The 16,178-nt window shown below is 50.3% G+C and overlaps 1 protein-coding gene across 2 annotated transcripts in view; it reads left to right on the top strand.

Moving 5' to 3' along the window:
- The first annotated feature begins 573 nt into the window (after positions 1 to 573).
- CERS3 (ceramide synthase 3) overlaps positions 574 to 16,178 on the top strand; it is a 107,915-nt gene continuing 92,310 nt past the window's right edge. The window contains exon 1 of one of the 2 annotated variants that reach the window (XM_070053524.1): positions 574 to 718. The gene's annotated coding sequence lies outside the window, so the exon portion shown is untranslated. Of the gene's footprint in view, positions 719 to 10,170; positions 10,552 to 16,178 lie in introns of those variants that run through there. The other variant, XM_070053523.1, reaches the window with a different exon arrangement.

The following is a 16,178-nucleotide window of genomic DNA, read 5'->3' as shown; positions in this document are numbered from 1 at the left end:
CGCTAACCCCTCACCACGACATCCCATGCCAAAGCAGGTTTTCCGCGTGGCTTTTCTACGTCTTCCGGCTCTGTCGGCCTCCCGGATTGCTGTGCACCTGGGCTAGCCCAGCCCCTTGCGGGTTCAAGCGCTTCCCGACACTGCGTCTTCATTCCACGCGAAGCAGGAATCTTCCAGTTCTTTTTTTGCACACGATGCTAGCGAGGCCAGCTGCCATCTTCGGAGTGTTTCACACCTTACGGACATGATCTCGTTTAAACCGGAGGAGTGGCTTTCCCCCTTGGAAAGCCCCGGGGCACACGTTCCAAACCAGCGAAGTTCAGCGCTCACGCCATCCACGCTATCCACGACTTCGCCATCCCGGATCTCTCTAATGCACACGCGTAAGCAGGGCTCCACGCGGATCCAGCTGGAGCGCCGCTGACGCCATGGAACTTTCTAGAATCCCCCGCCCGCAGGCCGTCAGCAGCGGGTTCAAGCCCGGCTGCGCCACGTGCTCGGGAGACGTCACGTCGAAGGCCAAGGGGAGCCCAGGCGGCGCTCCGGCGTGGAAGGGGCCCCACGCAGGGCGCCGTCGCCCGCGGCACGTACGGTGGCCTGTGGGGCCCACGGGGGCTCGTCCCAGGCTGCACCGCGCCCGCCGCGACCCGCCTGCGGGACTCGCGGCCTGGCGGACTCGCGGCCGCGGCCTCGGCCTCGCCTCAGGACACGGGAGAAGGTGTGGGGGCGGCTCCCGGGAGTGGGGGCCAGCTGCGGGTGCGGGCGGGACCCCCAGGCCCATCCCAATGCGGGTCCTGCGGGGTCCCAAGTCCGTCCCTGTGCGGGCCGCGGCGGGGTCCCAGGCCGGTCCCTGTGCGGGCCGCGGCGGGGCCCCAGGCCGGTCCCTGTGCGGGCCGCGGCGGGGCCCCAGGCCCGTCCCTGTGCGGGCCGCGGCGGGGTCCCAGGCCCGTCCCTGTGCGGGCCGCTGCCGGGCCCCAGGCCCGTCCCTGTGCGGGCCGCTGCCGGGCCCCAGGCCCGTCCCTGTGCGGGCCGCGGCGGGGCCCCAGGCCCGTCCCTGTGCGGGCCGCGGCGGGGCCCCAGGCCGGTCCCTGTGCGGGCCGCGGCGGGGCCCCAGGCCGGTCCCTGTGCGGGCCGCGGCGGGGCCCCAGGCCCGTCCCTGTGCGGGCCGCGGCGGGGCCCCAGGCCGGTCCCTGTGCGGGCCGCGGCGGGGCCCCAGGCCCGTCCCTGTGCGGGCCGCGGCGGGGTCCCAGGCCCGTCCCTGTGCGGGCCGCTGCTGCGTTTGTGCCTCTACGCAGTCCGAGGCCAGGGCCGGGGTCCGTGTCCCCGCATGGGCCCCTGAGGCCTCTCACCGCAGCTCTGGCCTGCAGGGCCCCTCTGAGTCCCAGAGGCGGCATGCCAGCCACAGCTCCCAGCCGGCCTCCATCTCGGCCTTCATGGGTTTGCGGGGTGCAGGCTGAGAGTGGGGGTGACGGGTGGGGGTGGGTCCCGGGGGGTGGGGGTGGGGGTGGGGGTGGGTCCCGGGAGGTGGGGGTGGGGGTGGGGGTGGGGGTGGGTCCCTCCCGGGGGAGGCCCCCCCCGTGGGTCCCCCCAGGTGGGTAGGGGGGTCCCCAGGTTTCCGCTGTGCGCACATCGGGGGCTCCCAGGGAGCACTGGGGACCCTGGCCACACAGCCTCCTGGAGTGGGCTTTGTTTTTCTCGGGTGGAAGGTGTCGTCCCCCGTGACACTTAGCGAACACTAAAAGTGCCCCTTTATTTAAAAAGTTACCCACGCTCCAGTTCTGGAGCTCGGAGGCGAGAAGGGCGCCGTATCTTGCGTGCCGGCGTCATCTGGCGGCCTCGATCTGCGATGTTTGAGCTCACCCAAATATTTCTTTATCTCATCAGAAAGTGCCTTTAACTGGAACGAGGTGCAGGGTGGCGGGAGGGACCTGAGCCACATGTGGAACTGGGGAAAAGGCAAAGCAATCCGGCTCGATTGGTCTGGGCACTGAAAATTGTGCCTCTTCATCCATTAATGGGTCAGCAACTCTTCTTAGGGGGTCCAGACCCAGAGTTTTTCAAAATTAAGGCGTCTAGCTTAGCCTGGAATAGATGATGCAGTGTGCTACACGTAGTATTAGATAAGTATTATTTTGTGAGATTTTGGTTTTAGAGACACACACATTTATACTGGATCATGTTGTAGAGTATGTTTGTTGTGGATTATTGCACTTTCCAGTTTGTTGCTGGTGTGGACCGGGATACATCTGTCGCGTAGACGGATGGCGCCTCTGCAGTAGCACTAGCGCATCCTGAGTTCTAGTCACCCACACGCTTGCAGCTGCAGGAGTCTCGGTGGTGTTTTTGCACTAATTGGCTCCATGCTTCACGTTTACTTCACACAGCATCAGCACAGGATGAGCTGGGGTATCTGATCCATTACGCTAAACACAGATCATCCCTGACATGTAAGGAGTGGGACGGCAGAATTGCTCCAGTATGTGAGATAGTCTCGCGGATGGTTGCTGATTATGGAAGCCGTGAGCCACCGCTGCTACCGTAAATGGATGTGTGACTTAGGGATTACCACGTGTCACCAAAGAGAGCTCTTTGCGTCATCTCTGTTGAAACCCAGTCGTGAGGGTTAACAGTCCACAACTCTTCTGGTCTGTTCCAGTTAAATTTTTTAAAAATTTATTTATTAGTTGAAAGGCAGAGCAACAAAAAGGAAAGACAGAGAAATGGATCTTCATCTGCTGGTTCCACATGGCCACAGCAGCCAGGGCTGGTGCAGACTGAAGCCAGGAGCCCAAAATCCATCCACGTTTCCCATGTGGGTGCAGGGGTCCAAGTACGTGGGCCATCTGCTGCTGCTGTCCCAGGTGCGTTAGCAGGAAGCTGTCGGAAGCAGGGTAGCCAGGACTGGGACTGGTGTTTGTATGGGATGCTGGCGGTGCAGGCTCTGGCTTACTCGGCTGTGCCACAGTGCTCCAGCTCTTACGTGGCTTCCTCCAAAGGCTTGAAACCTTGATCCCGTGCTTTCCTGAGGCTGAAGGGGTCTGTTATTGACAAGTAGTTCTAACTTCAGATTCGATGTTTTTAATTTTCTAAATCATTTGAGGCACTTAATGCTTGCTGTAATGGTAACTTTCTGTTTGAATGTATTTGGTGAGTGGTTGGTGGATTTTCATTTGAAGATTTAAATAGCAAAACATTTGGATTATATTTCTAGAGGACACTATTTATCCTTGCCTGTTTAGGCCATTTAATTATGAATGGTTAGAATCTCCACTTCTCATAGGGACCTTGGAACAAGTTTACCATGGTGAAGCAATACTGTTTTTATTTTAAACATATGGGATCGATGGGATCTCCATGAATGAATGAATTATAAATTATTTATCTTAATATTAAGTGACATATATTATTAGTTTCTAGTAAACTTAATCTCTACATCTGGTTTCTTTTATGAGAAACTAATTTTTGGCAAGTTTATTTCATGGAAAGTGTGAGGCATCGGTCTGAAATGAGGTAAGTGAGCAGAAATCATCCTACCCAATCGTACACTTTCCAACAGCACCCAACAGTGAAATGGGCTAGATGACATTTTAATCAAAAACCAATCAAGTGACAAACAGGTTGTTTTTTTTTTAAGAGGGGGCGGTCTTTTTCCTTACTGAGGGTCTCAGTAGAAGCCAGCAAGGAGTGCTCTGTAATCCCGTGGTGTGAGGCGTTCTGTGTCCCATCTTTCGTGTGTCCGTAGCACCTGCTGCATAGCTCAGGTGACTGTCAGCAGTCAGCCTCCCGCAGAGGAGAGAGGGCACTGCTTACACTCAGGGAAGGTGCAGACCCCAAGGAGCTGGAAGAGGGCCCCCTCTTTGTTTTCACTCTGATTTCCCTGTCTTCCGCGGCTTGGAAAGTAGTGGGTGGTTGTGGAATGAATGAAAGTACCATGAGGGAAGCAGAAGCTGTGTTTCTTATAAAAGGGAAGGGGCGTCACCATCAGATCTGAGGACGCTCTTCTCTGACGAGAGCAAGTGATCAGACTCTGATCCACGGCGAGGGTCTCCCATAGACCCAGTAGTGTTTCTGGGGTGAGATCTAAGCTCATTGGGTGACAGGGTGCATATCTACATGCCTGTGTGTGCACACACAGGCACTCCCCACATCCTCCGATCAAGTAGTTTGTGCTGTACTACTCTTTTTAAGATTTTGTTTATTTGAAAGGCAGAGTTAAGAGAGAGGCCTTCCATTTGCTGGTTTACTCCCCAAATGGCTGCAATGGCTGGGGCGAGGTCAGGCTGAAGCCAGGAGGCAGAAGTTTCATTCGGGTCTCCCACATGGGTACAGGGGCCCAAGCTCTTGGGCTGTACTCCGCTGCTTTTCCACTCAAGTTAGCAGGGAGCGGCTTTACCTGCTACGCCACGATGCCAGAACAGCGCTATACTATTAAAGACTATGGCTACATATAAAATGGAGCCACTGGTGTTATTTGGTTAATAAGTGTAAAGATTCAAAGAGAGAGGTAAAGGTTCCCAGAGCAAATGGGTGTGGTTTGCATAAGGAGGAATGACAGGTGGGGCATGATCCAAGGGAGAGTTAACGTAGAAATAGCTCAGCTGAGGAGAGAGACATGTTGAGGTACAGTGGAGAACAGGGTGGCATAGGCTGGGGGGAGACCACATTTTAGAGGGGGAGCTGTTAGGAAATAAATAGTCATAGAGGTTTAGGTCAATGTAACTGGCATAGAGAAGCCATAACTTCTGGACAGAGAAAGTAATTAGCTGGGGGCTGCATGCTGAGAATACTTGGTAGCAGCAGCAGGGGGCAGCTGTCCTGCAGGAGCCAGAAGAGGAAGCACACAGCTCCCTAGGACTGGAATCTCTGTACCGCTCTGAGTCCCATGGATGCTTTGGCAGGGGAAAAAAAAAAGGCAGTGGATGAAAGAAAATGCGTTTGTTTTAGATCTCACCCTTAAGAGGGTGTGGAGAGGTCAGAGAGACCGAGCCTGCAAGCATCCACCATCCTTCCCGTGCTCCTGCTCAGCGTTGAGTGTGCTTTGCGTTTCTCTAGACCCCTGTGGAATCTGTGCTAATACGAAGGCAGAAAACAGGAGTGTCTCCTCCTCAGGAATGGGTCTTAGGTGTCGATGTCATGAAACTTAGTCTAGCTACTGGCTTCTCAGAGAACCAAAGGCTGCCGAGAGGTGCACATTCTTGAGTGTCTCGGGTCTTTGTTAGCAGTTGACGTGGTGGGCTATGGAGCAGGAAGTAGAGCAGGGGAAGAGGGGAATGGTAGATCCCAGTCTCTTTGAAGGCAGGTGTGTGGTCTTCGTGATTGTGTTTCAAGCCTCTTGTACAAACATGTGTTGGATAAATGCTGGGTGCGCAAGTAGCATGTTTCCCTGTCTTGTTGACGAATGACATGCATTGACAGCCAAGTATTTATTAAAATGTTAATCCCCCTCTTGCCCCCTGTTTCTTCTACCTGTTTTTTTGTGAGTTGCTGGTGATGTGACTCACCATGACCGTTTAAAGCTCATGGAATATTTACTGAGATGCCCAGCACAATGTCAGGTAAAGGGACCACCGGTGTTGAAACTGCCAGGTTCTGCTTACAGACTGAGACAGGCATGGGCTTGGCTATTTAGAGGGATGAGAACTTAATGGCCACATCTGTTCCTGTAGTGTTAGATCTTCGTCTAAAGTCCATGGCTAATGCTTTTCTGCACGTGGAATATGGACTAGTAAGTGTTTAAGAGTTCATCTCCCCCAGTGTGTTTGCACATAAAAACATACCCACACCACAGACAGGCTTTTGACTGTTTCTCTGCTCCCCAGTGCAGTGTGTGTAGGTCTGTGAATGCTTTTGTCTATCGGTTTGTGTGTTCCTTTGTCGCTGTTTTGGCTGTTGTGCTCTTGAGATCCATATTTTATCTTGAGATCCATTGCTCCTGCAAAGGATATGATAGGTCTTGGCACGTAATATGAACCCAATAAATATTTGCTGAGGAATTATTAAATGAATACCATGTTCAGAGGACAGGAATGGCTACAACTTGGAGACTACACAGTCTTTGTGCTCAAGATTTAACTGAGAAACTAAGTCTATAGTCTTGAAATAAATTGTTACAAAGAACATAAGAACAAACGCCTATAAATTAACTATATCAGTAGTAAGTAGATTAATAGACATCATAACAGTAATCCTAGCTAACATTCAGGGTGCTGTGTGTCTTGTGTGTATCTCGTTCAGTGGTTTTACAACTCTGCGTGCTGCTATTATGTGTACTCGTTTTGCAGTTGAGAAGTTCAGTGACTTGTGTGATAGGAGTGATCTCACACAGTGAGCACCAGGTGCGGCTGGGGCTTAGCAACGAAAACTCGCCGGAGGTGACAGGCTGAGCCACGGCCTGCCCCTGGCTGACACACACAGGCTGGTCACAAGTGACCCTGACCGCTGGCCTGCCCTGGGAGGGGTGCTGACCTGAGAGGCAGTTGTGTTGAGGGTCTGGCTGGTGAACGCTATTCCCAGAGAATGTGCGAGAGTGATCCGTAGGAGCCTTTGCGTCCAGTTCTCAGCACGTGACAGACTCGAGCCTTTCAAGGAGAAAGCCTGCCGTCGCGCAGCGAGCTCGAGTGGAACTGCACGCACTACAGACTTCAGATCTTGAAAGAGCTCAAGGAAGTGCCCGATAGGAAGTACCTGTTGTGAAAGAGAGTGAGTGTGTCGATCAATGAGCTGAGTTTGTCAGCATCAAGTGCCAGCTCTGTGCCAGCGACTGCTGTAGCTAGTCTCCTGGGTACTGTGCAATGGACAAGCAGACAAACACCATGGCTCTCTGTTGTGATCTTACTGGGGAGAGGTAGACAATAAGCAACAAATAAAAGAGGCAGTAAGTTAGAAGGGGAAAGCGAAGCAAGAGCGACCGGGGAGATTTTGGGGGCAGGCGGGCACCCCAGAAGTCTGAATGTCTGAGGCCCACCTGTGCCTGTGCCTCACTGCACAGTGAGTGAGCTTCTCCCAAATGATCTGCCAGGAGCCTTTCAGCACTTGGTCAGGTTGAGAGTGGAAGCTGGGTGGGGTGGACAAGAAGAGAGAATTCGGTCTTGTACCCTATAACCCACCTATAACGCGGTTTTAGGTGAAGCCACGTTTGGGGGAGCTATCTGATGTCAATAAGGTGTAGTCTTGAAATTCAGTCAGTGTGGGCAGGATGTCTAGGGCGTGTCCCTTAAGAATTCCCAGTGTATGGGGAAACACTCTGAAGAGCTTTGTCTATTTCGTTGTATCCCACAGTTTTCCCACACACATTTGAAGAGTACACTGTTGGGTGGTATATTGACTTAAAATTTTCACCTATGAACAAACTTCACTTTTTGAAAATGGTAACAAAAAGCATTAGAAGAAAACAATCCATTGAAAGTAAAAACTCAGCAGATCGGCTGGTTCTGTCAGAAGAGGTGAGTGGAAAAGCTTCTGTGTTTGCCCAAGAAAGAATTCAGAGGTGAGACAGGGATGCGTGGTCAGCACGCTAGCAGGGCTCAGAGGTGAGACAGAGATGCGTGGTCAGCACGCTAGCAGGGCTTAGAGGTGAGACAGAGATGCGTGGTCGGCACACTAGCAGGGCTTAGAGGTGAGACAGAGATGCGTGGTCGGCACACTAGCAGGGCTTAGAGGTGAGACAGAGATGCGTGGTCGGCACACTAGCAGGGCTTAGAGGTGAGACAGAGATGCGTGGTCGGCACACTAGCAGGGCTTAGAGGTGGGACAGAGATGCGTGGTCAGCACGCTTGCAGGGCTTGATGGTGAGGGCAGCCGCCAGAGGGATGGGCACATCTCCAGCAGAAGCCGAGAGAGCACGCCCAGCCTTTCAGGCTGAGGACAGAAGGTTACTTAGATTAATGGAGAGGATCACCGGGCGGCCAGGTGGGCATCTCAGGGAAGTGAATACAGCCTGGGCGTAGGAGGGAACTTTGTCCAGTTCTTGTCACTGTTTCTTCCCTTCCTCCTGGACAAAGGGTTTGTGAAGTAGGTAAGATTCCTCCTAAGATTTTATCACCCAGTGTTATCAGACTGGGCAGCTCTCTTGGCACCGGACGGAGGAGGTTCCCCTGGGTGCCTTCCTTGGGGGGAGGCTGGGGCCACCTGTGAAGTCCCTGGGGTGTGGTCAGGACTTTGTCCTGTGAAATACCGGGCTGCTTCCGAGGGGAGCTGCCCAGCTTCTGTCCAGGCCCCTCACACAAGGCATTTCTGACTTCCTCTCTGACAGACGAGGGACAGTACGGCCCAAAGCATGCTCCTTAAGTCTCCTGGAGGGACTCTGTCCTTGGAGGGAAAGCAGGTGGCTTCTGTGTGACTGACACTTTGTTCTTTCTGATCAAGCATTGGTTGAAAGCATCAAACAGTGCGGAGTCCGGAAGCTGCCTGGCTTCCCTCTCCCCACGTCCTCTGCCCAGGCTCAGTATCTGCCTCTCTTCTTCCTGCTGGAGTTGACTTTCCTGCCCCTGCTTCCTCTGTTTTCCTCTTCTGCGCCCTTAAGTGGCCCTCCAGCACCTGGAGTGGACTTGTCCAGGTCCACTCGTCTGCCCCCCTCCTCTCCTGTGTGAAGTGTTCCAGGAAGGCAGCAGCTGCTCATGGCTGTAATAGTCAGTGACAAGCTCACTCTGTGTGAAATCCCGTGGGTCTTCTGCTGCACCCCCCACTCCTCTCCACAAAACCACTCTGTTCATGGCATGCTGAATTATCTAGATCTCATTTCAGAGGTGTGATTTCACTTTTTTATGCAATCAGTTAACATTCTAATTAATTGACTTCATATGCATTAATGAGGATTTAAAATGTAAAACTTAATGTTTTAACCCACTGCTCAAGTTTTCTCACAAAATGAAACAGTTAAGTATTACCCAGAAGAAACGACACCTACACAGGCATCTTGCTTTGGTCTGTAAAACCTCCCAGGACGCTCTCTTCTCTCAACAATGAACTGGAACACTTACCGCAAGGCATGAGTCAGAAAGAGAGAAAGAAAGGAATTACCTTAGGGATCCCTGGAAGAATCATGGTGGTCTTTGTTTCCCCCTTCCCTGGGGCTGTCTTCCTAGGGGAGCTTCCCCCTTCCTCGGGGCTGTCTTCCTAGGGGAGCTGGGCTGCAGCTGCGGGAGACTCCCAGGCCCAAGGGGTCCCCCGAGGATCCTCGCCTTCCTCTCACGTACCTGGGGCAGCAGCTTGGTTTTCACAGTTGTCGCTGCAGGAGAGGGAGGAACCCATCGCTGATGAGTGAGGACCAGAGCTGGCGGCAGTCCCTGTAGGACTCCCCTTCCTGGCGAGGCCCCTGGAAGACCCCAGCACCCCCACCCACCTGGTGGCCAGCCCACTGGCAGTTCCTGCTGACAGGCGGTATGAGCCCCTGAGGGAGGGAAAAGGCTGGAGAGAAGTGCAGATGGAGGAGAGCTGAGCAAGCCAGGGCTTTTACCTGTCTCTTCTTCTCTGAACTGAATTCCTTAGCGGCATTTGAACATTTGGGAGCTCCCCTTTCTCTGCCTTCAGTCCGTTTCTAATTTGCTGTCTATTAGCTGACGGCCTAAGAAGAGTGTCTTTCAGCAGAGGGGGCCAGCTCCTGAGACCTTCAGAGCAGGCGTCCAGGGGGGGCCCTGGTTCAGGTGCTACATGAATCATACCTGAATCAACTTGCTGAGGCTTCCTCCCCTGCCAAGGCACCTTGAAGCAGTCCAAGCCCGGGTCCTTTCCTCTTTAGCAAGAGAAAGTGAAAAATGACTGCAAAAGTTCCATCTGATAAACACCATAAAGTGTGTCCTCACTTGTCTCTGAAACTGAAGGGCTTTAAGCAGAGACAGGATGCTGATTTCCTGGTCCTAATAGGCTTGTGTTTGTGATGATTGTTCTTTGCCAGGGAAACAAAAACAAAGTGGGTGACTTCTGACTGTTCTTAGGTTTGCCAGACTTTTTTGTTTGTTTGCTGTATGGTTCAAAAAAGCACTTTTTGTTGTTGTTTCAGTTCCTAGGGCACAGAAATGGCATGACTCTTGACTGATGCCCCTTGCATGAGATTTATGGCGTAGGGGTGTGGAAGTGGTGGGGACTTAGTTATCGGCAGGATTTGCAGGCTTCCCGGGAGTCCTGTAGTTGTCAAACCAGCTCTAGTGAGGGGGTTGGTTGCGGTGTGCGCCGCTGGCAACAGTGTTTTAGGTTTCTCTCTGCCACATAAGCCCCTTCCTTTTACAGTAATAGCACGATGGTCCTGCTCAGGGGTGGCTCGAGACTGTGAGTACCAAAAGGCAAGTGCCATCCTGCTCTGATCTCCCTCCAGTCTCCCTCCCAAGTGGTGAAACAGGAAGCAGCGTCCCATCAGGAAGAACCTGAAAGTGCCATCCAGTAGCTTTGTCTCACGTCACTGATTGCCCTCAGTCAGAAATCCTGACTTGCAACTTTGCAGGGTGGGTCTCTGAAAAAAAATTCACATAATGAGGTGTGTGCTGAGAACAGAGCTGCACACACCTCTGACTGCTCTCGCAGCAAGGGACGCCTTTTGTGGACTGACAGTTCGGAAAGGTAGGTGCCCTCTCTTCATCTGGTGGATGTTGTTAGTACTTGAGAACTTTCTGAACACGCTGGCCTCGGTGCTGTGTGTGTGTGTGTGTGTGTGTATGTATGAGAGAGCAACAAAATGAAAACGCTCATTTTTGTGGTGTTGTTTGGGAAAAGATACTTCAAAGAGATACCAAAGTGCTTGATAGCGAAGCCCTAATTTTTTGGCACACCGAATCCAAACTTCTGCTTGTGACGGCTCCCGCTTGCCCTTTGGCAAGTACAAGCTGCTTCGCTGATGTGTTAGGAGGAATGGTTTACATGGTGAAATCACACACGGCACTCAGCAGGGCTGGGTTAATCAGGAAAGCCCTGACTCAAGGGTGAAACCCAAAGGATGACCACAGATCTTGGCTGGGTGGCCGTGCTAAGTCCCCTTCGAGCCTTTCAGAGCAAGGGCACGGCTTGCTTCCAAGACAGGCCGTGCTAGGCTGGTTCTGTCTGGGCGTCCAGTGTTCAGTGCTATCCCCGGAAGAAATTAGCTGATTAGTTGCAAAGCTGCCAGCCTGCTGTAAATAAGGCAGAGCAAAGCTTTGTTTTTCCTAATCCAAGCAAATGTTTAGTAAGGATGTTATTTTAATCATTTTTATTTTCTCAGAATCTTTATACTGTGCTAGGGGAAAAAACACTGGATTCCCCAGTTGGTGAATACTAATTTCTTCATTCATCTGTATCATCAGGTGCCTTCTCTGTTAGGCCCAAGGGTCCAGTCTTAAAACTCTACCTTTTCATTGCCCTCCCTCAGTTAACCTATTTTTAAAGGAGTTTCCGCCTAGAATTGCTGGCCAAAGAGGCAAATTCTTTAAAGAGACAATAGCCATATGTTTATACAGTTAATAGTTGTGCAGTCTTCCCATTAAAAATGTTCTGCTTGTTTCTAAAATAGCTATCAAGTTAATTTACATAAGCTTGAAGATAATTCTCGGCTACTATCCATTTACATTTATCTGTAATCTATTATGCATAATTTATTAGTTGTAGCCTGTATTTATTATATACAGTCCTTGCCATGTGCATATGCATTTTTCTGTTTACTTTTAAAGAGCTGGGGTTCCTAATAGGCAGTTTTCAGGTGAGGAGATGCAGGCCTGGCGAGACTTGCAGTGGCGCAGCAGGGAGGTGGGGACGCCGACACCTGGCCGCGTGTGTGCGTTCCGAGACATTCGCTGTGAGCTCCTCGAATCCCCGTCCCCTCCACTGACCCTTCAAGGGTCCCGTCACGTGGAGGAGTTTCTGCACCGTGATGCTGAGGTCGATCTGCAGTTTGCTCCCACTATTGGGGTGAACACTTCATGCACTGGGCAGAACATGGACCAAAAAGATTCAAATGTGAATCCCTGCCTCTCCCTTCCTGGTTGTGACCTAGGCAAGTCCGTGAAATTCTGCAGACCTCAGCTCCCTTACTTATAAACCACTGTAATGTCAGTCACACAGGGTGGGTTTCTGTACGGAACAGGAAGACAAGGCATGCCGAGTGCTTTCTGCCTGACCTGACAGATGGCAGGCTCTGGATAAGTGACACCCTCCCTCCTGTTTGCAGTGATTTGCTAATACTTTTTGGCATGCTGGGTCCTGTTGTGGACACAGGGCTTTCAGCAGTGATCAGGGTAGACAGGTCCTGCCCTCATGGAGCTTGCTTTCCATGGGTATTGGTTTGTATCAGCGTGGGGCTTTCTTTGGAATCACTTTCTGTTTACTGAGATCCGCTTTTCTTCCTCTGCTCCGACTGGGAGACAGCCTCTGGGGCAGTGAATGAACCATGTGCTAATGATTGCAGAATACAAGGCCAGAGGATCACACAGCTGGTGTGAGTGTTCCCGGTCCACAAAGTCATAGCAGAAGCATTGCCAGGAGCTGGCAGATGGCGCGAGGGAGAAGGGTGCTCACTCTTCTTACAGGATGCAGAGGGTGGCATTACTGCCTGCACTTACTGTGGGCCCTAGACCATCCACACAACCACGCTGGGCTGGCCAGGGCCTCTCCACTGTGAGTCGAGAGGTGCAGGAGATGGACCTAGAGATGTACGCTTTTACAAAGGTGGATTTGAGATGAGTGCCAAAAGCCTAGAGTCAAGTTCATTGGCTAGGCCAGCTGGCATCTCGAATGGGGTTTCTGTCAATCTGTCCTAACTTTGAATCCTGAAGAACGGAAGGTGAAGGCAGAGATGGGTCAGGGGAATACAGGGAAGCTCCCTCTGGAGCCAAGTGCAGTTGTATTCTCCCGGAAACCCCTCCACACCCAGTGCCCTGATCTCACTGGATGTGTATCACCTGTTTGTGGTTTTCTTTACTGGAGGACCCAGGAAGATGGAAGTCTGCAGGAGCCCTAGACAGCCCAGACAACTGACAGACGGATGAAAGCAGTCTAAAGTAGCAGCGTTTCTTTTCCTAAGTCCTGTGTAACAGTCCCATCATTTTATAGCCACACCATATATGTTGCCTTAAGCCTTATCCTTACTGCTGGAATTCTAAATGTTGAAAACATAAATTAAGCTAAAAGCCTGATTTAAATAAATAAACAAACAACTAAAAATGACATACAGAAACTGCAGCTGGCATGGTGAGAATGGAGAGGTTGACTCTGGCCTTGGGTGGCACTGTGAAGCCAGTGTTCTCCATCAGATGGTGGACAGATGGTCAGTTTTCAGTGGGCTTCAGTGATCACTGTGTTTCTAAAACAGTTAAATTATTTTCAAAATCCATCATTATCAGACCTTAAAGTCTGAGAAAATTCCTGCATAAATGGAAGGTAGTTTGAGTGAGAAGGGAAATTGGCTTGAGTGACCTTGGGACAGATCTCATCTTTTGGGTGAGGAATTGTAATTCCTCAAGTTGTGAGTATGTATGTACTACTCAGACACGCACTGGAAGGGCTTGGGGATGGATGGATAACCATTTCTTCATATTCTGACCTAGCTGGTCACTGAGAAGTTTGGGGAAAGGCTCTGTGCTGGGGTTTGGTTTATAGAAGTTCCAACTTAATGGAAAATGCTGGGAAACTGAGATATTTAACCAAAATACCCAAATTCCTCTGCTCGGGATTGCTAAGCATATGCCCAGATCTGTGTGCCTGCGTACTATGGTAAAACTATAAAATTCACAGCATAGGAATTATATTTAGTTTTTATTAAGAAATAAAATATTATGCTAAGAGGTTTTATTAAGACAAATATTTATTTGAAAGGCAGAGTTACAGAGAGGCAGGGGCAGAGAGAGAGAGAGAGAGAGAGAGAAAGGTCTTCCATCTGTTGGTTCATTCCCCAAATGACTGCAAGGGCCAGAGATGGGCCAATCTGAAACCAGGAGCCAAGAGTTTCTTCTGGGTCTCTCACACGGTGCAGCCCAAGGATTTGAGCTGTCCTCCACTGCTTTCCCAGGCCATAGCAGAGAGCTGGATTGGAAATGGAACAGCCGGGACATGAACCGGTGTCCATATGGGATGCTGACTCTGCAGGCGGCAGCTTTACCTACTACACCACAGTACCAACTCCACATTAAGAGGTTTTAAATTATTTTATTTACTTATTCATATTCACAAATGAAGTACTTAGTGATGAAAAAATCATGCAATAATACGTTTTATTCTCTATGGAGTATGTGTAAGCTGAAACTAGGCTGTTTGTGTTATTTTTATTCTTTTTCCAGAAATATTTTATTGGATAGTCAATAAATCCTTGTTGAATAGATTGATCTTGACAAGGCTGAACAATAACTAATCGTTTCAAGATTCAAGCAAAGCAATCTGAGAACATTTCATTCAGTAATGAAGGTTATTTGACATCATTTAATAACTAAATTGGCTTCAATTTCTTCCCTTCAAAGTTTGTTTTCTTGTTTGACATATGACTAGAACCTTGAAAACATACCGTATGCTGATGCTAGACAGTCTTAAAGTGTGCAGGGTAACAGTTTTTATTTGTATGTTTATGTGATTGCAGTGATTACGTCATTGCCATGTTCTGTTCTGGGTCGCAGTTGCAGGGTCTTGTGATAAGCCCCTCCTGTTCCGCTAGCTGTCGCTGGCTTTTCCTCGCTGGGCTCCAGCAGGGTCTGCTTTGTGTGGAATTCTGGTCTACATCCAGTTGTGCAATAGGAAAGCTTCAGAGATTCTAAGGAACACACATAAGCACACACACACACGATTTCCAGAAATAGTAGTTTCACACAGCAGTACTTGATATATAGTGATATTTTCTGTTCCATTCCATTCCAGTCGATACAATTTCTAGTCATGACCTACTAAATCAACTACAGAACTTAAAACAGGTACTACAGTCAGAGGCACAGTAAACTGATGGAAAGGACTATGGGACGCTAGAAGCACATGAGCTCATCTGGACTGTTGATTATGAGAATGTGGGTGCTGTAGGAAAGCATGGACATGTGAATATCTGCATTGGAAAAAAGAAAATGGATTCTCGCCTCAAAATTTGTACAGATCTAAATACTAAATCTGGTTAACACGGGTAAGACCGGGTCACATCCAGTTCTGCACTGCAGGGCCGACCTTGTGGTATAGCAGGTTAAGCCGCTGCCTACATGCCAGCATCCCACATGAGCACCGGTTCAAGTACTGGCTGCCCTACTTCTACCCCAGCTCCCTGCTAATGTGCCTAGGAAAGCAGCAGAGGATGTTCCAAGTGCTTGGGCCCCTGCATCCTTTTGGGAGAAGCTCCTGGCTCCTGGCTGTTGTGGTCATTTGGGAGTGAACCAGCAGATGGAAGACCTGTCTCTCTCTATGTCTCCCTCATCCTCTGTAACTCTGCCTTTCAAATAAATAAAATAAATCTTAAAAAAAATAGATCTGAACCACACACTAAGGCAGCCACAAGCCATGTGTCTACTGAGCACTTGGAATGTGGCTCGTCCAATTAAGGTGTGCTTGACACGAAAAACACCATATTTCAAAAACTTTCTATAGAAAAATAATACAGAACACCTCATTAGTGATTTTATATTGATTATAGCTGCAGTGATATTTTGGATATATTGAGTTACATAAAATATGCATATTGTTAAAAATTAATCTTACTGTTAAAATGTGACTCATGGCCGGCGCCGCGGCTCACTAGGCTAATCCTCCGCCTAGCGGCGCCGGCACACCGGGTTCTAGTCCCGGTCGGGGCGCCGGATTCTGTCCCGGTTGCCCCTCTTCCAGGCCAGCCCTCTGCTGTGGCCAGGGAGTGTAGTGGAGGATGGCCCAGGTGCTTGGGCCCTGCACCCCATGGGAGACCAGGAAAAGCACCTGGCTCCTGGCTCCTGCCATCGGATCAGCGCGGTGCGCCGGCCGCAGCGTGCCGACCGCGGCGGCCATTGGAGGGTGAACCAACGGCAAAGGAAGACCTTTCTCTCTGTCTCTCTCTCTCACTGTCCACTCTGCCTGTCAAAAAAAATAAATAAATAAATGTGACTCATTATTTCCTACTGACCAGTGTTCTAGATGACAGAATAGAGTGCATTCATGGTCTCAGGGTAAGCAGTGATTTCTTAAACAAGATACAGAAAGTCCTGAAATGATGAAAAGATTTACAAGTTCTATTGTGTTAAAATTAAGAGCAACTGTTTCTCAAAGCATACCATTAAAAGAGCAAG

The sequence above is a fragment of the Oryctolagus cuniculus genome, chromosome 12 (genome assembly GCF_964237555.1).
Source record: "Oryctolagus cuniculus chromosome 12, mOryCun1.1, whole genome shotgun sequence".
In the NCBI taxonomy this organism is placed as follows: domain Eukaryota; kingdom Metazoa; phylum Chordata; class Mammalia; order Lagomorpha; family Leporidae; genus Oryctolagus; species Oryctolagus cuniculus.
The sequence above is the reverse complement of the archived record's forward strand: the minus strand, read 5'-3'. Positions and strand labels throughout refer to the sequence as shown.